At 49.0% G+C, this 20,790-nt stretch overlaps 1 pseudogene; it reads right to left on the bottom strand.

Moving 5' to 3' along the window:
• Positions 1 to 13,984: 13,984 nt before the first annotated feature.
• LOC130259794 (olfactory receptor 14J1-like) lies at positions 13,985 to 14,912 on the bottom strand (annotated as a pseudogene).
• Positions 14,913 to 20,790: the final 5,878 nt, after the last annotated feature.

Raw genomic sequence — 20,790 nt, 5'->3', positions numbered from 1 at the left:
AAAGCTGGTCCCAAACGATGTCCTCAGCCTTCTCCAAGGGCACGGCCCATTCATGCTCCAGCTGGTCCCAAGCACTTCCTGATCCACACTGGACACCACCTAGAATGCTTCCTTTAGAGAAACAAACAACAAATTCATGAAAATAGATTACAGACAAAAAGGGGAGACAAGAAAAAAAGTAAAATATCTTATCTCTGTCAGGGGCTTGATGAAGGCCCAACCCCTCCATGCCAGGGAAAAACCCACCCATGGCTAAGGGAAGCCCATGCTTTCTCCCTTTCCCCCTGCATAGCCCCTAAAATTAATGGCATGCCAAAGAGAAAAAAGGGCAGTGGAGCAGCCCAAGCCCTTCCTTGCCTGCAAAGCACAGCAGCTGTGCACAGTTCTGGAGTCCCACCTCTGCTCCCACCATGGGGTTTATTTGTGTCGGGCTGGCTGCCCCAGCCCCAGCCCCAGCTGGGCTCGGTGGGTGCTGGGTGTCGCTACTCACGATGTATTGCGCAGAATAACGACACGGACTCCTCTAGCTAGGTGGCTAAAGAAGCGGTTTATTGAACGGCCGGACCACATTCTTATAGTGTGGTCCGCAAACTGCAAACAGAACAGCAGTCCATTGGATAATTGAAGAAAACAAAACTTTCTCACAAACCGTGAGAACTGTTTATCATTGAAGCCCAGGTGTTAATCTTGTTATTAATTCCTTTTTACTTTTCCCCAGTGTTATCATCCTGGGAAAGGCTCAGGCAGGAACTGAGAAACTGTCTCAGTCTGGGAAAGCTTCCCCTGCATGAGAAAAGTTTCAAGCCCTCGCAATTTTCAGTCTGAGGCTTCAATGGCGTCCACAAGTCCCCCTTATAGTTTTTAAAAAAGAAAAGAAAAGAAGTGCTTGTAGTCCTCCACGGGGACCCTACGTGGAGGAGAACAAACACCACTTTGGAGATTTGTGGATGCCTGAAGCACTCAGGGAAATCTTTACACCTGGTGCTTTTTTTGAGAAACTCAGTGCTAACATGACAGCAAAACCCATCACCATTTTCCAAACTTATAATTTCTTAATATATTTCAAAAGAGCTCATTTAACAATGTCCCAAAGCTAAAAACATTTCCAAAGAAACAGATGAATGCTCATCCTCTGCTTGCAGAGGGATCGTCTGGCTGGTGATCGGCATATTGTTCAGCATTTGAAGGCTGTGCCTCGGCTGCATTCTGTCCCTGATGTCGCAGGTCCGGGCGGACACACCTTGCAGGCAGGCAGTGCACCCCAGTATCCGTTGAGATGCAAGCATACCCACTGCCCCAAACGATGAGGCAGGCATGTATCATCTGCAGCCTGTAAAGAAGTGAAATGACTCACAAAAACAAGATTATTAGAATCTTGTGGCACAATAAGGTGATTGAAGGTATACAAAACTTTTCCCAATCGGCTGTGTGGTTCTTCACCAGCCACTCCCCTTTTCTGTTTATCAAAAAAAAAACTTTTTGACCAAATTCAAAGTACCTGAGAAAATTGTTGGAATGCCATTGTGACTGCTTTCAACTCAAATATCTGAGCAGAACCTGTCTCATGGCCTTCCAGCATTTGCAAACCAGACTCATCCTCCCAGGTAACTGGCCAATGATACCTGTAGGATGTAAATCCGGAGTGCTGATAAACACAGAGATATCAATGGAAGGATCCACTCGGTATACCTGGTGAGTAAAAAAACTTGCTGCAGCCTGCTGCAGTGTGTCAGGCTAATTGGCAACCCTGGCAACCCTGTGGCAAAACTTTCAATTGATACCTCTGTCCCATCACAGAATTTGCAGGCACTGTAAAAACACGAATTTTGGTCTGTCCTCAGGGCACAAGGGGATTGTGGAAAAATCATCCTTCAAATCAATGACCAAAATGGTCACAAATTGACAAAGGGCCATCAACTTAATTTTTGGTGGGGCCACTATTTCTGCCAAACAGGGGTATCAGTCAACCACTGTAAAGGCATCATAGAATAATTTCTGCCCTTCACCTCAGTGACCCCAATTAAAAATTTGCTTCCATGCGCACACCCCAGGCTGCCAACACATCCCGTCCCCAGAGGTTGATAGGGGCTGCAGTGATGTAGGGTTGGACTGTAGCCGTCTGCCCTTCCATATTTTTGATCAACACAGGTCTTTGACTAATAAAGGTCTGTGCTGTGCCTCCCAAGCCTGCAATAGCTTGGCCAAGAGGGGCCAGTGGCCATGTGGGAGGCCAGGCAGAAAGAGAAATCACCGTTACATCTGCCCCGGTATCAATCAAACCTCTGAGTTGAATCTGAGATGGAGTGGCACCTGCAAGGGTCAAAGTGCACATCATCTGTGGGCGCTGATCGGAGATATTCATTGTCCAAAAGACTTGTGGCGGTCCTGTGGATCCAAAACCACTGTCTTTGCGATCTCGTTGATCTGCCCTGAGAACAGATTAATGAAAAGGCACAAGCTGAGCAATTCGAGTTCCTGCCAGAATAGTGACAGGGGGAGAAGGCGTAGAAACCATAGAATAAATTCGACCTGTGAAGTCAGCATCAATGACTCCAGGGTGAACAAAGATTCCCTGAAGAGTGGCACTAGACCTTCCTATGAGTAGTGCACTCAGCCCCTGGCCCAGAGGCCCAGTGGCATTCAGAGGAACCTTGTGTACCCTCTCAGAGTCTAAGACGACTGTGGCTGCGGTGTGTACATCCACGCCGGCTGAGCCACGGGTGCTGGCTGCATGTTGCCTGAGGAAACCTGTGTCATTGCCAGATTCTGGGGTACTGCTTGTATCTGCGTGCTGTACCCCACAGCGCTCGTCTTTTCGTTTCCCTGGCCAAAAAAAGGTTTCTTTGATTTGCATTGATTTGCATAATGACCTGGCTTTTTGCATTTTGCACACAAGTAGGTAGGCCTATTAGCCTGCTCCTGATTTGGCTTCTTGCCAGGTTTTCTGTGTTTCTGATGATGCCACATAGAAGCTGCTAAAGTAGAGATCTGATGATCTATAGTTCCTACCTTAGCACATGCCTGTACCATATCAGTCAGTGAAGGGTCCCCTGGCAAGGCCTTTATAATCTTAGCACAATCAGCATTAGCATTGTCTCTGGCTAGCTGCTTACACAACAACTGCCTGAGAACATCATCCTCAACCTGCTTTTCCAGGGCTGCTGCCACCTTCTCAACAAATTGCAAAAATGGCTCAGTGGGGCCCTGAGTAATTTTCACATATCTCGGCTTAGGAGCTGCAGCCTCTATTGTTTTTATAATTGCTGCAAAACCTACTTTCTGGCATTGCTCAAGAATCAGAGGGTCCCAGGTGGCCTGCAGGTCAGGGCTGGCAAAGCGAAACTGACCCAGCAGAACTTCCCGACCCACAGCATGCCTGGGATCCTCTCGAGACCGTCCTATATTGTCTGCAGCAGCCCGGAAAAAGCAGGTTGAGGATGATGTTCTCAGGCAGTTGTTGTGTAAGCAGCTAGCCAGAGACAATGCTAATGCTGATTGTGCTAAGATTATACAGGCCTTGCCAGGGGACCCTTCACTGACTGATATGGTACAGGCATGTGCTAAGGTAGGAACTATAGATCATCAGATCTCTACTTTAGCAGCTGCTATGTGGCATCATCAGAAACACAGAAAACCTGGCAAGAAGCCAAATCAGGAGCAGGCTAATAGGCCTACCTACTTGTGTGCAAAATGCAAAAAGCCAGGTCATTATGCAAATCAATGCAAATCAAAGAAACCTTTTTTTGGCCAGGGAAACGAAAAGACGAGCGCTGTGGGGTACAGCGCGCAGATACAAGCAGTACCCCAGAATCTGGCAATGACACAGGTTTCCTCAGGCAACATGCAGCCAGCACCGTGGCTCAGCTGGCGTGGATGTACACACCGCAGCCACAGTCGTCTTAGACTCTGAGAGGGTACACAAGGTTCCTCTGAATGCCACTGGGCCTCTGGGCCAGGGGCTGAGTGCACTACTCATAGGAAGGTCTAGTGCCACTCTTCAGGGAATCTTTGTTCACCCTGGAGTCATTGATGCTGACTTCACAGGTCAAATTTATGCTATGGTTTCTACGCCTTCTCCCCCTGTCACTATTCCGGCAGGAACTCGAATTGCTCAGCTTGTGCCTTTTCATTAATCTGTTCTCAGGGCAGATCAACGAGATCGCAAAGACGGTGGTTTTGGATCCACAGGACCGCCACAAGTCTTTTGGACAATGAATATCTCCAATCAGCGCCCACAGATGATGTGCACTTTGACCCTTGCAGGTGCCACTCCATCTCAGATTCAACTCAGAGGTTTGATTGATACCGGGGCAGATGTAACGGTGATTTCTCTTTCTGCCTGGCCTCCCACATGGCCACTGGCCCCTCTTGGCCAAGCTATTGCAGGCTTGGGAGGCACAGCACAGTCCTTTATTAGTCAAAGGCCTGTGTTGATCAAAAATATGGAAGGGCAGACGGCTACAGTCCAACCCTACATCACTGCAGCCCCTATCAACCTCTGGGGACGGGATGTGTTGGCAGCCTGGGGTGTGCGCATGGAAGCAAATTTTTAATTGGGGTCACTGAGGTGAAGGGCAGAAATTATTCTATGATGCCTTTACAGTGGTTGACTGATACCCCTGTTTGGCAGAAATAGTGGCCCCACCAAAAATTAAGTTGATGGCCCTTTGTCAATTTATGACCATTTTGGTCATTGATTTGAAGGATGATTTTTCCACAATCCCCTTGTGCCCTGAGGACAGACCAAAATTCGTGTTTTTACAGTGCCTGCAAATTCTGTGATGGGACAGAGGTATCAATTGAAAGTTTTGCCACAGGGTTGCCAGGGTTGCCAATTAGCCTGACACACTGCAGCAGGCTGCAGCAAGTTTTTTTACTCACCAGGTATACCGAGTGGATCCTTCCATTGATATCTCTGTGTTTATCAGCACTCCGGATTTACATCCTACAGGTATCATTGGCCAGTTACCTGGGAGGATGAGTCTGGTTTGCAAATGCTGGAAGGCCATGAGACAGGTTCTGCTCAGATATTTGAGTTGAAAGCAGTCACAATGGCATTCCAACAATTTTCTCAGGTACTTTGAATTTGGTCAAAAAGTTTTTTTTTTGATAAACAGAAAAGGGGAGTGGCTGGTGAAGAGCCACACAGCCGATTGGGAAAAGTTTTGTATACCTTCAATCACCTTATTGTGCCACAAGATTCTAATAATCTTGTTTTTGTGAGTCATTTCACTTCCTTACAGGCTGCAGATGATACATGCCTGCCTCATCGTTTGGGGCAGTGGGTAAGCTTGCATCTCAACGGATACTGGGGTGCACTGCCTGCCTGCAAGGTGTGTCCGCCCGGACCTGCGACATCAGGGACAGAATGCAGCCGAGGCACAGCCTTCAAATGCTGAACAATATGCCGATCACCAGCCAGACGACCCCTCTGCAAGCAGAGGATGAGCATTCATCTGTTTCTTTGGAAATGTTTTTAGCTTTGGGACATTGTTAAATGAGCTCTTTTGAAATATATTAAGAAATTATAAGTTTGGAAAATGGTGATGGGTTTTGCTATCATGTTAGCACTGAGTTTCACAAAAAAAGCACCAGGTGTGAAGATTTCCCTGAGTGCTTCAGGCATCCACAAATCTCCAAAGTGGTGTTTGTTCTCCTCCACGTAGGGTCCCCGTGGAGGACTACAAGCACTTCTTTTCTTTTCTTTTTTAAAAACTATAAGGGGGACTTGTGGACGCCATTGAAGCCTCAGACTGAAAATTGCGAGGGCTTGAAACTTTTCTCATGCAGGGGAAGCTTTCCCAGGCTGAGACAGTTTCTCACTTCCTGCCTGAGCCTTTCCCAGGATGATAACACTGGGGAAAAATAAAAAGGAATTAATAACAAGATTAACACCTGGGCTTCAATGATAAACAGTTCTCACGGTTTGTGAGAAAGTTTTGTTTTCTTCAATTATCCAATGGACTGCTGTTCTGTTTGCAGTTTGCGGATCACACTATAAGAATGTGGTCCGGCCATTCAATAAACCGCTTCTTTAGCCACCTAGCTAGAGGAGTCCGTGTCGTTATTCTGCGCAGTACATCGCGAGTAGCGACACCCAGCACCCACCGAGCCCGGCTGGGGCTGGGGCTGGGGCAGCCAGCCCGACACAAATAAACCCCATGGTGGGAGCAGAGGTTGGACTCCAGAACTGTGCACAGCTGCTGTGCTTTGCAGGCAAGGAAGGGCTTGGGCTGCTCCACTGCCCTTTTTTCTCTTTGGCATGCCATTAATTTTAGGGGCTGTGCAGGGGGAAAGGGAGAAAGCATGGGCTTCCCTTAGCCATGGGTGGGTTTTTCCCTGGCATGGAGGGTTGGGCCTTCATCAAGCCTCTGACAGAGATAAGATATTTTACTTTTTTTCTTGTCTCCCCTTTTTGTCTGTAATCTATTTTCATGAATTTGTTGTTTGTTTCTCTAAAGGAAGCATTCTAGGTGGTGTCCAGTGTGGATCAGGAAGTGCTTGGGACCAGCTGGAGCATGAATGGGCCGTGCCCTTGGAGAAGGCTGAGGACATTGAGGACCAGCTTTTCTTCCAGCAGCAATGCCGTGAGGTAGGTCCCTGTCTTCTCGGCATGGTGGGATAAGAGCTTTTGGGAGATGGCAGCGAGCACAGGAGCATCCTGCTGAGGAGGTGGATGTGCCCTGGCTGTCTGCAGGCTGGGCACATGTCCTGCCCTCCTGCTCTCTGCCCAAGGCAGCAATGATGGGCAGTGTTGGGCAGCTCTGGGCACGGCCAGCATGGCCTGGGCACCGCAGGAGCTGGGACAAGGGGGACAGGAGCCTTCAGCTGATGGGCAGATTCTGGTTTCTCTCCTTGCAGCCGGGCTCTGAGGATGCTGAGGCTGCTCTGGGCTCTGCCAGGGCTCTGCTGCAGCTCAGCACCAGGCTGGAATCAGCCAAAGGAGAAATGGTGTGACCTGCAGCAGAGATTTGCTTGAGCATTTCTGCAGTGCAGCTCAAGTGAACTCTGTGAGATTGAATACAACGAATGAAGGAGGAAGGGATGAAATTGGCAGTTTTTACAGGGCTTGCTGACACTAGGATGTGGAATGCTTTCTCTGTTCCTGTGAAAAATAAAGTGAGTAAGACCGCTGGGTTTTTCATACACCAGAACACCCACAAACTGCAGCATTAATCGAAGAGATGAAGGGGTTGTTAAAAGAGCAGTTGAAAAAAAAATAGGAGATGGGAATTTATTGCAATGAAAATCCCATCTCACAAATGTGCTCCATACTCTTAACAATGGGGACACTGTGAAATGGAAACCCCCTGGATGTGCATGACTGCACCCAATTTGCAAATACAAATGGACAGTGAGACTTGGACTTCTTGGGAAATTATTCCGAGTGTGATGGCCCCTGACATGGCCACCCCAGAGGCTGCAGGGCTGGATCTTTGTGCATTAGAATTAGTTAAGATAAATCAGAAGCAAATGAGAGTTAACAATGCCAGAACAGGTATTCAGATTCCTTCAGAACACTTTGGTTTGATAAATGCTCAATCGAGCTCGGCCTTGAAATGTTCATGTTTTAGGAGGAGTAATTGGTGCAGATTATCAAGGAGAAAGTAAAATAATTCTGTTAAACATCAGTGAATAATTGGATTATTCAACCCCATATTCAGTTGTGGAAGGGTAGCACAGTTATTGACATTGCAGTTTCTAAAACAACTGTGAGAAAAAAAGAACATCCACATTAAATCACTGCTGTTCATGAAGATAAAGGGTTTGGATGCACCAGTCCCAATTATGGAGCCAGAGTGTGGGTGCAGAGGCCAAATGGCCCTCCCAGGCCAGCTGAAGGAACAGCTCTAGGGAAAGACAGCACTGTTTGAATCTTGAAACCTGGGTGAGAAGGATGGGAATATGTCCCTGCAGCCAAGTGTTCTGTGCCAGAACAAGTGGATGTTATGGGATATTGTTTTACAGATCCTGTAGGACCAAATCTCCCTGTTTGTCCCAACAGCTCTTTGGAAAATGCTCTGATCCAAGGGGCTCCATGTGAAGGCTGATGTGACACTGAGGCACTTCCACACAAATTCCATCCAGGTGCCTGGGGGCTCCTCAGGGACTGGGGCCCAGCACCTCTCCAGCCAGAGGGGAAAGGACCCACCAAGCCTTGTCACCCACAGACAGCGTGGTACAGCTGAACAGCAAAGGACCTTGGGGACATTATTATGGAATTAAAAAGGTGTCAGCTCTGTGGGCAACAGAATTATTGTTCCTAGCCCAAATGAGACTGAGGAAAAAGAATGAAAAACCATGTCACTAATCTACTACTGATGCCTGTAAATTGTATCTTGATAATCAGCCAGAATCTTTGTTTGCAGATACACCTCTAGAGTTTAACCAAAGATTACCATGAAAATGGTCATGAAAATGTCAAGATCAAAGCAGCCAAAATACTCAATATAACAAGTTACTGGATATGTTCTCAACCAGAGGGAAATCAAGGCAGAGCCATGGTTTGTCATGTTTGTCATGGTTTGCTTTTTTAAAATGAGCCCCGTGGTGCATTTGGTGCTGAGCCCTTGAACCTCAGGGCCTGAGAGGAGATTGCACAAACCTTTCCAAAAGTCCAAGGCAGAAGAAAAACCCAAAGTGTCTCAAAGCATTAATGGGTCCCACTGAGGTCCATCCCCAACACAGGATCCTCATGGACTCCTTGGAAGAGAGAATGGAGGACATGATTGCCCAAAAACCTCTCAGAGACTCAGAGAGGAAAGGAAAACTGAAAGTACCTTAAAAAGCTGAAGTACCTTGGAGCATTAATGAGCCCCATTGAGTGTTGTTACTGAGAAAGCCTCTCTAGAGACTAATTAAAGCAGGTAATTGGAGGCCATGATTGCACAAAGCTCTCAGAGACTCCAAGGCAAAAGCAAAACCCAAAGTCCTCAGAAAACCTCCAGTCCCTGGGAGCATGAAGGTGCCCCCAGGGCCATTCGTGACCAAGGCTCCCCAGGGACTGGTCCCAGCAGATCCCTGAGGCCACTGGGATGTGGGGGAGATGCTGAGGGCAGGACAAGGGGTGACAGTGCCCAGCCTTGCTGGGGCTGTGCCAGGAGGCCCCAGTGCCTCAGGACAAGGTGTCTCCTCACAGCCCTTGGTGACACAGACCCTGCTGTGCCCCAGGGCACCAAGACTTGGCTTCTCTTTGTCCCCACCTGTCATCTCTGCCTCCAATTCTCTGCTCAGATTGAGGCTTGGAGACACCTTCTCACTCACGTTCCTCCCTGGGACCCATTAAAACTTCAAGAAACTTTGGAGTTTGATTCTCACTTGGAGTTCTTGAGAGGTTTCCTAACAAACATGGCTCTGCCTTAATTTCCCTCTGGTCTGGTGAAGTTCATTAGGAATGTTTCCTATAAGCGTTATGGAAAAATATTTCAAAGTGCTTCTTAAAAATATCCATTCCTATTCTAAAGGATGGATTTTATTACTGTTCTCTTTAAAGCAGTGGTGATTGCAGCATTCTATGATTGATGTTGATCCAGGGTCTCTCCTCAGTAGATCTGGCCTGCTCAGAGAAGCTGTGCCTTGAGGTCTGACCCAGTGTGGACAGCCTTGCTCCACATTCCCCAACCCCATCCTGTCTGTCCTTACTCACCTGGGACATGCTTTGCTTGGAGAGCTAGTTGCACTCAGGGAAAGAAAAGTTTTCCCTTTTTTTTCTTAAAACAATCTAAAACTTCTAATTTTCCCCACTGAAAAAAGACACACTTCTCAAATGTGTGTCAGACCAAGGTGCCACCAAGGAGGCTCAGCGCCGGGGATCGGTGCTTCGGGGATGGTACCTGGAGCCGGCGCCATCTTTCCTTTCTGCCTCTAACTCCCGTCATGCCCTGCGGCCCGATTGAGCCCCATGGGAGACGGGACTACAATACCCGTCATGCCCCGTGCTCCACAGAACCCCGGTATCCCCCCATGTGTACCCTAAGTGCTTCCCAGACACTCCAGGATCCCTACGTGCCCTCTCAGTGCCCATTCAGGACACCCCCAAGAGTCCAAGGATCCCCTGAATGCTCCCAAGCCCACAGATGCCCCTAAGAGGCACTTCTGGGAATTCATCTCCTGCCATCCCCTGCGAGCTCAGAGCACCTCATCACCCAGTCAGTCGCCTAAAATTCCTGCCGTGCCCCGTGCCCTAAAGAGCCCGGTTAGAGCTCCCCAAGATCCCTCCAAGCTCTCCGGAACTGTATACGATCCCCCCTGAGGACCTCAAATCTCCGTTCAGAGGCAAAAGTGTCCCCGCAGCGCCCTCCCGGACCCCAGACTCTCCGCAAGAGGCACTTCCGGGACTTCAGTACCCATCATGCTCCGCGGTTCTGGTGAAACGCCATTCCAGCTGAGACTTCATCCCCCATCATGCCCTGCGCCCCACAGAGAGACACTGCAGCTGCGCCAAGAGCTCCCATGATGCTCCACGGCCTCTTTAAACCGTATTATACCTGCGCCTACAACTCCCATCATGCTCCGCGCCCCAGAGAGCCCAGATAGAGCCCCCCAAGTGCCCGCCCGGACCCGTAAGGGCCCCAGATTCCCCTCCCTGACCTCCAAGCGCACCCCTGGACCTCCAAGTGCCACTCTGAAGCCCAGACAACCTCCTAAACTTTTTCCCCAGACCAAAAACTGCCCCGAATGTGCCCCAGAAATGTCTCACTGGATCCTTAAGTGCCCACCTTGACCCTATCTGAGAAAAAGTTGATAATAAAGATGATACAATGATTACAAATATTAGGAATTATCTTACAGAGGGAGAAATAAATAATCAATAGAGCTTAATTTTTAATTATGGGATTTGTTTTACTTAGAAACTTAGAAACAATAATTTATTTGGTTGCTAATAATATAAAGATTATTCATATAATTATAAAAATCAGGTTAAAATGTAAACAAAAGTAATTTTATATCTCAGAAAAATATAATTTTATTATTTAATAATATCTTTTTTTATAAAGAGAAATTTATGAGTTTTTTTTATATTTTTGGTTGTCAGTCCCAGGTGGGAGATATCATGAGTTGGTGAGGTTGGGGGTGAGGAGCAGGTTGTCCGAACACGGTCAGTCTGCAATGGACTCATACTTCTTTGTGCCCAGAGCTCCTAAGAAGGCATTCAGCATCAGGATCACCTGTGCAATGCTTCTATCAGTTCCTCTCTGAAATAAAAAGTAGAAAAACATTCCCTTGAGTAAAATAAAGTCATGAGGTGCACTTTGAAATCTTCCTCCTTTACAGAACTTCTAACTGACTCCAAGCAGCTGCACAAGCCCTGAAGACTCAATGACAATTGAAGGAAGACAAAGAGCTCCTGAGGGCATTCAGTATTTTAATCAGCCCCAGGGTGGATTTGGGGCTGAGTCCAGGACCCTGAGGCACTGAGAGAAGGTTGAAGAAGCTGCTCAAGGAGTCAGAAGCAAAACTCCAAGTCCCTTGGAGCATCAGTGGCCCCGCTGAGGGCAGGGACTGCCAAAGGCTCCCCAGGGACTGGTGAGAGCAGATCCTTGAGGCCAGGATTGCAGGAGCCAAAGGCTGTGAGCAGGAACTGCAATGCTGAGCAAGGCCTGGGATGGTTGGAGGCAGCAGAAAGGCCAAGGGCTGAGCCCAGGCCTGGCCCAGCAGGGTCTGTCCCTCACGGGTGGCTCGGGGCTGTTCCTGGGGCACTGGGATGGGAGGGGCAGCAAGGACAAATGGCATCACCCTGCAAGCCCTGCCAGCCTGCTCAGGGAGGGCCGGGGCAGCAGCAAAGTGCAGCCCCTGCAAGGAAAGTTCCTTCTGTGGGGCTGCAGAGGCGCTGCCCAGCCCAGGGCACAAAGGCCTGGGTGCCTCTGGCCCTGCCAGCCCTGCCCAGCCCTTGGCCATCTCTCCTGCAGCCTGTGCCCCTGTGCGTGCTGCTGCTCTGCCCTGGCCGGCTGCACACGCCCATCTCACTGTCCTCCCAGCATTTCTCAGCCCAGCATTGCTGTGCCCTCCCTGGGCTCCCTGCACCCAGCGCTGCCGGCTCCTGGCACACAGAGCCATGGCACGGCCCAGCCTCACGCTGGGACACCTCGTCCACCAGCATTCTGCCCTGGCAGGGACTTTGCTGTTTCCTCACCTCCAGGATGAACCTTCCAGGCTGCACCTTGGGGAGGTTTCCTTCTCTTCCCTCTCCCCAGGAAAGCTCTGTCTCCTGCTGTTCACAAACAGAGAGGGGCTGGTGGGAGATGTGGTAGTCAGAGACTGTTTGAGCTACAGCAACCATGAAATTACTCAGTTTTAAAATATGTTGTGAAAGAAGGAGGGACATGAACAAAACTTCTGCACTGTAGTTACAGAGTGCAGCCTTGGACCTATTCAGGATGCAGATTTGGTGATAACTGAACCAGTTACTGTTTTTTTTAAGGGACACAAACCTTAAAAACAAAGGTTTCTAGGAAGGATAGAGATACTTCAAGAAAGAAATCTTGAAGGACCAGAAATAGACTGTCCCTCTGTGCCAAAAGTGAGCTAGTGAGGAAAATTACTGCTCTGGCTGGGCATGGAGCTCTTTCCAGGAGCTCAGGGAAAAAGAAGATTCATCACATTTGGACACAGGTGCTGGCAACTTAGGAAGGGTTTAAAGAAGTTATTAGGTCATGTAGAAAGAGAATAAGAGAGGTGAAAACTCAGTTAGGACTTAAGCTGGCCGCTTCTGTGAAGGATAACAAAAATTATATTCTAAACTCATTAGTGGCAAAAGGAGGGACAAGGAGAAACCCCATTGTTTATTGATGGGGATATGGTTGCCAATGAAGAGGAAAAGGCTGTGGTACTTAACCCCTTTGTTGCTTCAGTTTTCAACACTAAGACAAGTTGTCCTCAGGACAAATGTTCTCCTGAGCTGATAGATGGGGACAGGGAGCAGAACAGACCCCAATAATCCAGGAGGAAGCAGCTGGGGACCTGCTGAGCCACTCACATGCTCACAGGTGTCTCTGGGATCAGATGGGATCCATCCTAGGGGGATGAGGGAGCTGCTGGATGAGCTCCCCAAACTGCTTTCCATCATTAACCATCAGTCCTGGCTCACCAGGGTGGTCCCAGAGGACTGGAGGTGCCAATGTGAGCCCATCCCCAAGAAGGGCTGGAAGGAGGATCTGGGGAACTCCAGGCTTGTCAGCCTGACCTTGGTGCCTGGTGAGGTGATGGAGCAGATCACCTTGAGTGCCATCACAGGGCACCTACAGGATGGCTGAGGGACCAGAGCCAGCCAGTGTGGAATTCAATATCTGCATTGATGATCTGGATGAGGGCATTGAGTGCATCAACATCAGCAAATGTGCAGTTGACACTAAGCTGGGTGTGAGTGTGGATCTGCTGGAGGGTAGAAGAGCTCTGCAGAGGGACCTGGACAGGCTGGATTCAGGGCCCAAATCCAACAAGGTGAGGTTTTACAAGACCAAGTGCTGGGTCCTGCACTTTGGCCCTCCAGAACTCTGGGCTGGGGACAGAGTGGCTGGACAGTGGCCAGGCAGAAAGGGACTTGGGGACACTGATGGGCAGCAGGCTGGACATGAGCCAGCAGTGTGCCCAGGTGGGCCACTGGTACCTAGCCTAAATCAATCATAGTGTGGCCAGCCGGAGCAGAGATGCTGTGCCACCAATGATCTGCTCCCAGATCTGCACACAGACACTGCTTCTGCAGCTGCACAGAAAGGAACAAAAGGGAGGTATCAGGTGAAAACTCTGCTGGGAGATCCTTTATTTTGTTTAAAACCACCAAGAGCACAGCTCCTCATAGACAGTCTGGGGCCACAGCAAAGGTGAAAAGAACAAAAAAATGGAGAAATGTCAGAAATAATGGCCTTGGTTTATGGAAAATATTAAAAACCAAAAACACAGGGAAAAAAACCCCACAAATCCTAAACCAAGAGAAATATCCAAGATGACTTTTAGTACAAGAGATATGCAGAAATATGCAACCAGTTTAATGCTTCCTAAATTGTCTAGTGATCAGTGTCCACACTGCAGCCTTGAGCTCCTGGTTCCTCAGGCTGTAGATGAGGGGGTTCAGGGCTGGAGGCACCACTGAGTACAGAACTGACAGTGCCAAATCCAGGGATGGGGAGGAGATGGAGGGGGGCTTCAGGTGAGCAAACGTGGCAGTGCTGAGAAACAGGAAGACCACAGCCAGGTGAGGGAGGCAGGTGGAAAAGGCTTTGTGCCGTCCCTGCTCAGAGGGGATCCTCAGCACGGCCCTGAAGATCTGCACATAGGAGAAAACAATGAACACAAAACAACCAAATAACAAACAGGCACTAACAGCAATGATCCCAAGTTCCTTGAGATAGGATTTGGAGCAGGAGAGCTTGAGGATCTGGGGGATTTCACAGAAGAAATCCCGCAATGCATTGCCCTGGCACAAGGGCAGGGAAAATGTATTGGCTGTGTGCATGAGAGCATTGAGAAAGCCACTGGCCCAGGCAGCTGCTGCCATGTGGGCACAAGCTCTGCTGCCCAGGAGGGTCCCATAGTGCAGGGGTTTGCAGATGGACACGTAGCGGTCGTAGCACATGATGGTCAGGATGAAATACTCTGCTGACATAAAGAAAGAAGAAAACCTGTGCAGCACATCCTGCGTAGGAGATGGTCCTGGTGTCCCAGAGGGAATTGTGCATGGCTTTGGGGACAGTGGTGCAGATGCAGCCCAGGTCGCTGAGGGCCAGGTTGAGCAGGAAGAAGAACATGGGGGTGTGCAGGTGGTGGCCGCAGGCTACGGCGCTGATGATGAGGCCGTTGCCCAGGAGGGCAGCCAGGGAGATGCCCAGGAAGAGGCAGAAGTGCAGGAGCTGCAGCTGCCGCGTGTCTGCCAGTGCCAGCAAGAGGAAGTGGCTGATGGAGCTACTGTTGGACATTTCTTCACTCTGGGCATCGTGGACTGTTGAAAGAAGACATTTACAAGTTGGGACAGATTTCCTTGAGTCAATCCTTTGCAATTAAATTAGGAATCCTCTGAGAACTACTGCTTTTCCTGTGGGGGAACATCACTAAAACGTCTATTTCTGAATTTGGGTTTCTACTGTTGAATTAGTGCCTCATTTTCAGCATTGCTCTCAGCCTGAATACTGGGAAGCCCAGAGGGAAAAAAGGGCTCCCTGTGCTCCAATGTTGTCAGACCTGATTGTGCCACAAAGCTGCACTTTGCTGATAATAGCTTCCTACATTTAAGGGTAATCAGGCGTAAAAAATGCTGGGAAAAGAAAGTGCACCTTTAGAATGCGTAAGTTTCAAAGTCAATCTCCCTAAACCCTCTTCTCTTTCATTAGGCAGCTAAAGAGGGAGGATATACAGGATTGGTCTGGCTCTCTGCTTCCTGGAGCTGTGTCTACTGGGAGCTGTTTCTCTCTATCCAAGCCTTGTCCCTGCCAGTGCTCCCAGAGCCCAGCCAAGCTCTGGGGGCTCAGCTCTGCCCTGCACACCCCTCCCAGCACAGGGCACTGCCCAGGGGCATCTCTTAAGGGCAGCTCAGACAAACTGAGATGCTGCAAGCCAAGGTGCTGCTGCTGTCTGTAGGCAGAGGAGGGTGAGGAGACACTTTGTGAGGGAGATGTGAGGCAGATCTGCTGATGCCCAGTGGGACAGTGCAGGAGTCTCAGTGACACAGACACACCTGACAGCCCCTTTCCCTTCACTCGAGGGGAAAGCTGAGAGCAGCCCTGGCCATGCAGCACCATCTGCACAGCAGGAGGAATCTGCCCTGATGGGGGTGGCTCCTTCCACCTCCAACTTCTCCCCACAGTCCACGGGGAGCTGCCAGACAGGCTGAGAACTGCCCCTGGCAGGTGGCATATGCCCTGGGCTGGCCAAGAGACCTAAGGACTGCAGGAGCTGCTCTGCAGGACAGCCCTGGGCAGCCCTGGCTGCAGCCCCAACTTCAGCCCCTGCAGCCGTCCCTGGCAGCAGGAGCCATCCTGCCCTGTCCCTGTGATGGTGCCCAGGGCAGCCCCGCTCTGCAGCACATCCTCCTCCTCCTGTGCTTCAGAGAAACTGGGAGAGTCCTCCTGACACATCCCCCAGGCTGTGGGCTGTGCTGGCTCCAGGAGATCCCTCCAGGAGCACAGGGGACATTGTCCTGCACCCACAGACCCACCATGTCCAGGGCTGTGAACATGTTTCCCCAAGTGAAATCTCAGCTCAATGTCTTCCCAGTGCTGATTGCCTTTAGCCTGTCTGTGCCTGGCTCCTGTCCCCTCAGTGCCTGCAGGCAGTGCCCTCAGCCCTGCTGGGCTGGGAGAGGAGATGCTCCTCAGCAGAAATGTCTTTTTGAAGCTTTTCTTGGTTGCCAGGAGCTCCCTCTGTGCCAGGAGCCCAGCCCAGCTCAGCAGCACAGACGCAGCACAAGGATTTTAATGACACTCTTGTGGATTTGATGCTGTGTACATCAGACACAGTCATTGAGAGAGTGCTCAAAAACACTTCTCAAGAACTCAAAGTTAATTTGAAACTCCTAAGTTTCTTGAAGTTTTAATGGGTCCCACTGACAAAGTGTCCCCAGTTTCCAGCTAGAGCAGAACACTGGTGGCAATGATGACAGATGGGGACAAACAAAGGAAATGTGTCTCTGATGCTGGGCAAACCTAAAGGTGTTTCAGGAATGCAAAGGACCAAGGCCTGAGCCCCAGCCCCTGGCAAGGCAGATCCTGTCCCTCCCTCATTGCTCAGGGCTCTTCCTGGGCCACAGGGCTCTGGGGATGTGCAATGCCAAGGGCAGGACCATGGGGCAGCCCCTGCCAGGCTGCTGAGGCAATGAGGCCCCAGCACAGCAAGGCTCACTTGTCCCCTGCTGGCCTCAGGCCCAGGGCCAGCAGCCATGGCCCAAGTGCTGCAGCAGTTGGCTCTGGCAGGGCCTTTCAGCTGCTGCCCATCCCTGTGCCCTCTGCAGCCCAGGCTGTCCTACGGTGTCCATGCCCTGCGCCTCTGTCCCTGCAGGCTGTCGTCATCCCCCGGCTGCCCCACCTGGCTGACCCCTTCCTTTGCTGCCAGCTCTGTGTCCTGCCTGCCTCTGCCTGGCCACACAAAGCCTTGGACTTAATATGGAAAGGTTTAGTTTAATTTTTACTGTGCCTGTGATCTTTTAGCACAGCATCAAACCTGCTTTCCCAGTAAGGATGGTTGGAAGAGAAGACATCGTCTGGCTCAATGGTGCTGTGATAGAAAAAGCAAGGACTGAACCGGAGAAGTTAGGATGGGTTTTATGGAAATGGGTAAATTCTAATACACATGAAATGACTGAATATATGCAACACACTTTTAGAAACACGTGTCCACATAAGGTTAGGAGTTATTTCACATTGGACCTGAAGCCAGAAAAAAAATTATGCTCTCTTTAATTCTAGATTGTGTTAATGAGTCTTATTCTCATATTTTGTTGATTTGGTTACAGCAGGGCCTCACAGAACCAAGAAGTCAACTGTGACACTATGGAACCTCAAGGAGCAAAGGGGCTTTTTGACACTGTGGGAGCTTATGGAACCAAAATCCATTTTGACAGAGTAGGGCCAGATGGAACCTCTGGTCTCTTGTTACACTGCAGATCCAAGGAGACAGTTGTGCCACTGAAAAACCTCATGGAACCAAAAGTACATTGTGGCAAAGAAAGACCTCATGGAACCAAGGGGCCATTGTGGCACTGTGGGGCCACATGGAACCAATGGTGCGTTGTTATACTGCAGATCCAAGGAGGCAATACTGACACTGAAGAACCTCTTGGAACCAAGGCACCATTGTTACACTGTGGGCACTCATGAAACCAAAGGTCTATTGTGACACTGCAGGGTCCCATGGAACAATGAAGACCATTATGAAACAGAATAGCAGAATTAAGTTTGGAAAGGATCTTTAAGATCATCAAGTCCAACCTATTACCAAACATTTGCTCATCAACTAAACCATGATTCTGAGTGCTGTGTCCAGTCTTTTTTTTTTATTTAAATGCTTCCAGGGACGTTGACTCCACCACATCCTTGTGCAGATGATTCCAGGGCCCAAACACTCTTTCAGTGACTAATATTTTTCCTGGTTTCAAAACTATACTATCCCTGGTTCATCTTAAGACTGTGCCCTCTTGTTCTGTCAGTGTTTGTTTGGTAGATGAGACCGACCCCACCTGACCACAGCCTCTTTTCAGGCAGTTGTAGAGAGTCTCACTGGAGACCATTGTAGCCATTGGGGCCATTGTAGCATGGCAGGCCTCATGGAATCAAGGGGACCACAGTGACAGTGTGGGACTGCATGGGACAAAGGGGCCATTCTGGCTCTGTGGAATCAAGGACACCTTTCTTAAAGTATGGGGCATCATGGAACCATGGAGACCATGAAGACACTTTGAGGCCACGTGGGACCAAAGAACCATTGTGGTACTGCAGAGCCTCATGGAACCAAGGGCACAAGAGCAACACTGTGAAGTCCAGGCAACCAAGGGAGCATTCTCACACTGCAGAACCAAAAAGACAATTGTAACGCTATGGGACATCATGGAGGTGAGGGTCCATTGTGACACAACAGGGCCTAATGAAACCATGGAGGCCATTTTTACAATTTGAAGCTTCGTGAAACAAAAGGGACATTGTGGCATTTCAGGGGCTTATGAAACCGAGGAAACTGTGGTGACGCTGAGGGCCGCAATGCAACCAGGGGGCCTCTGTGACACTGTGGAGTCTCATGGAATCAATGTGACACTGTGAGTTTCATCAGGCCAAGGGGCAGTTGTCACACTGTGTGGCCCCACTGAACCAAGGAGTCCATTGTGACACGACAGGGCTCCACGGAACTAAGGATTCATATAACAGTGCGGGACCCCATGGAACCGAATCTCCATTGTGACATTGCAGGGCCTCATGGAATTCTGGAGGCCATGTTGATACTTTGAGGCCTCATTGAGTCAAGAGACTCTGCAGGGCCTCATGGAACCAAGGAGACGCTTCTGCCATTGTGAGTCCCCATGGAACCAATGGTCCAATGGGATACTGCGGTGTGGGAGATGCAGCCACGGAGACCTCTCAGGGCTTTGTGCATACAGGATCAGAGATAGAGATGGATCCAAGGTTTGACCTAAGATCTTGGAGAAGGCTTAGAGAATTAGAGCATTAAAATCAAACAGACATGAAACAAGAATACAAGTTTGTAGTTTAAACAAACAGAATTATATATTATGTAAGCAAAGCAATTTGTTAAGTAAGATTGCAAAAGATTTTAAAGTTTAGCAATGGAATCTGCTATAAAGTTAGCTAGAAGTTTAAGATTCATCAATGTATATTTGTGAAGTTTATATGATTGGTTAAAAATGATACATTGCAGAAAAGCTGTGAAAAGCAAAGCAATTAATGATTGGTATAAAAAGATGCTAGCAAGCTTTGTAGAAGTATTTGTTTAGCTAAAAAATTTATATAAGGCATTGTAACTAATAATTAAGTGTCTTCTGATATTGTGTTGTTGGATCTAACACCGATCTATGAGACTGGTGCCATAAGGAAATAAACCATATTTTATAAGGTCTCTCAGTTGCCCTGTCTCTCATAGGATTTACATCCCAATACTGTGGTACCAGGAGACCCTTGCGACATTGTGGGGCCTCATGGAAAAAAGGAGGACCCATTGTGACACACCAGGGACTTGTGCAGCCAAGGGGCCATTGTGACACTTCAGGACCTCATGGAATAATGGAGACCATTGTGACACTCAGTGGCCTCATGGAACTAAGGGACCACTGTGTCATTGTGAAGTCTTATGGAACCAAGGAAAGCATTCTGACACTGCAAGGCCTCATGGGATCAAGGGGCATTGTGACACTGCAAAGCCCCATAGAAACAAGAGGCCAGTGTGACACAGCTGGGCCTCATGGAACCGAGGATCCAATACGACACTACCACTGTGACACTGCAGGGTCCCATGCAAACAAGGGGCCAGTGTTAAACTGCTGAGCCCCATGGATTCAAGGGAACAGGTAACAGGTCTGGTTGGCTTGGCCTGACTGGTCCAACTGCCCTTGGCATGTCGAGTGAGGAGAGAAGACAAAGGACTGCATGATTCAATGTGAATCAAGCAAAAGCTATTTATTGTGCTTCTAAACATTGTTTATATTTACTTCTTATGTTGGATTAAACAGTCACACATTATTTAATTGGTAGCTCCACTTTGTCCATGCATCTCTTGATTGGTAGCTCTGTATTGTCCACACGGCAAGCACGTGCCCTTTTTCTTCATCGAATTGTTTGATACCTGTCACGATCTGCTCACATAAGTGGGAGTTGTGATGTTTCATTTGACCTCAGGGTGCAAAAGACACACAGCAAGGGACTAAGATTTATTCACAGCAAACAGCAATGCACTTTTATTTCGTGCCAACAGCACAGTTTTGCGATAGAAGGGGAGAGATAAAGGAAGACAATGGAAAGAGAGAGAGGGAGAAAGAGGGGGGTGGGGAAAAGCTACCAACAAATGGGACGACATCCTTGTGGTCTTCAGCCAATAGACATCTCTTCCGTCCGTGGGGAGATCTCAGAGGCTTCTCCAAGGAAGTCACTTTTTTATAGTCCTTTTCCAAAGCAAGTGGCATCTGGCCAAGAGGCGGGGAGATTTATGGACTATTGTATGCGGAGATTGTTGCTCCGAGAAGCAGTTGTATACGTGCAGAATGTGATGCTCCCAACCAGTGCACTGCTTGAAAGCAGCGTACCATGGCAAGTGGCAAGCACACCTGCAAACAGTCACTTTGCAATGTCCTAGTTTGAAGGA

Source organism: Oenanthe melanoleuca, chromosome 1, assembly GCF_029582105.1.
Source record: "Oenanthe melanoleuca isolate GR-GAL-2019-014 chromosome 1, OMel1.0, whole genome shotgun sequence".
NCBI classification, from domain to species: domain Eukaryota; kingdom Metazoa; phylum Chordata; class Aves; order Passeriformes; family Muscicapidae; genus Oenanthe; species Oenanthe melanoleuca.
Note: the sequence above shows the minus strand (reverse complement) of the source record. Positions and strands in the feature narration are given on the sequence as shown.